This window comes from Cynocephalus volans, chromosome 9 (assembly GCF_027409185.1).
Source record: "Cynocephalus volans isolate mCynVol1 chromosome 9, mCynVol1.pri, whole genome shotgun sequence".
Classification (NCBI taxonomy): Eukaryota; Metazoa; Chordata; class Mammalia; order Dermoptera; family Cynocephalidae; genus Cynocephalus; species Cynocephalus volans.
This window is the reverse complement of record NC_084468.1, coordinates 102963609-102965520: the sequence shown is the minus strand read 5'-3', so window position 1 is coordinate 102965520 and position 1912 is coordinate 102963609. Positions and strand designations below refer to the sequence as shown.

The 1912-nt window shown below is 34.8% G+C and overlaps 1 pseudogene; it reads right to left on the bottom strand.

Moving 5' to 3' along the window:
• Positions 1-300: 300 nt before the first annotated feature.
• Positions 301-1567, bottom strand: LOC134385772 (zinc finger protein 770-like; annotated as a pseudogene).
• Between the last annotated feature and the right edge of the window lie 345 nt (positions 1568-1912).

Here is a 1912-nt window from a genome sequence, read left to right as displayed (position 1 = left end):
GCTAGGTAAACTTGGCCATATTTGGGGTTAAAAAAAATAATATTTGATTCACATGTATTTATTGCTGAAGCCTATATACAGCTCCATCTCTTTTGGTTTGTTTTAGATTTTGTAATGTCTAAGACACTTTAAAATTAATTCTAAATTCTAAGTAGCTGCTTAGGGAAAGAACTGACCAAGCTACTATATCACAAACCAGAAATCTCACTGATGGTTTTACCTTTGGGTGAGGAGCAAAAGTTTAGTGGTAGATAGAAAACTCTGGGAAGTTATGGTCTGTTAAAAAAACATCTGAAGTGATTAACAACAAATAGAATTTTTGTAGATTGCTAAGTTTTTATTATTCATGGAATTATCCATAGTTAATACGTTTTCTGCCATAAAAATACCTTTGAATTTTTTTTTTTTTTTCATATTTTGGCTCTGGAATTATTGCTTTTGCCAAGAAAATAGCAGTCAATGTTTTCTTCTTTTTATTGCCAGTTGTCTTGTAGATTCCATGTTTGCCAAAAGAACCTAAATGTTGTCTGGGTTTTTTCAGAATTCTGCTCACCAGAAAGAAGATCACAATTTTTCAAAAAACTGTTTTTAAATACTTTTTTCTCAGATTGAAAGCTATCTGATTTTTTTTTTACCCCCCCAGCATGTTTAAACTTGGCCAAGAATTTTCTATCAATGGTTTTATAGTTGTATGTTCTTCTGAGCTTGCTTGGAATTTTGCCACCTCTGGCAGGAAAACACTTGTGTCCATTGAGAATCTGCTCTGATTCAAAACACTCTTCGTACTCTGTACGTTGAAAAGAGACCATATAAATAGAGTGGGCATCAAGTGGATTATTCTCTTCTGATTCACCATTTTCAAGACCATTATACTTTGCACTTAATTTAATAGGCAGGGGTCATGATTCTGGACTCTTCACCTTTAATGAAGGAGTCTGAAAAGCCTTATTCCTAGTATCAATTTGTTTATGCTTCACAAGTTTGCTTTGAATGTTAAATCCCTTTTGACAAACACAACATGGAAAAGGTCTTTCTTCTGTATGTGTGAGTTGGTGGATTTTTAAATGAGTTGACTGTTAGAAAGATTTACTGCACAGGACGCATTTAAAAGGCCTCTGACCAGTATAAATAGGTGAATGCCTATCAAGTTTTGATTGTGACAAAAACATCTTGCCTCAGATTGTACATGCATGAATATTACTTTTCTTCATAGTGCTGCATGTGGGATCAGACTTACAACATGGGTAAAAGTACTATATGCTCCATACACTGGCTTTTCTTGCATGGCCTCCAGCAATTTTCTGACCTGTTTAACATCATTCTGATAGGTTTCATTATGATGTTGCTAGTGCATGAAAATTTCTTCAGATTTTTAAAGTGGCCTTAACAAATACATTTAAAAGGGAGATTGAGTTATTTGATGCCTTTCCAGATCAACTACTTGTCTAAAGATTTTATGACACAGATTGCATTCAAATGGATTTCAACCAGTATGAATGAGATAATGCCTAGATAATTTTGAGGGTATTTCAGAGGTCTGGAGCTGGCAAAGGCCCGGGCTGCACATCTCAGAGCTCCAGCCGTGAAGGCAGTGGGGACACATCCCAATAAATGCAATTTATGGACTTTCCCTATTCCAGTGGTAACCATGTTTTATTCTTAAATAATGGCCATTTAGGACATGTTTTTCTACATACAAATGTCCACACAGTTAAAAGTGTATAATTCTGGGAGATAAAAAAAATCTCTGTGGAAAAATTTAACAGAAAGAGCATTCTTACCTATTTTCATTGTGTAGCAGGAAAACAAATGGGGATACTAGTTTCCAAGTCTGCCTGTTATGTCAACATTCTTATAGTATATTATGGATTGAATTGTGTCCCCCCAAAAGTTTAATGTGTTGGAAGCTTGG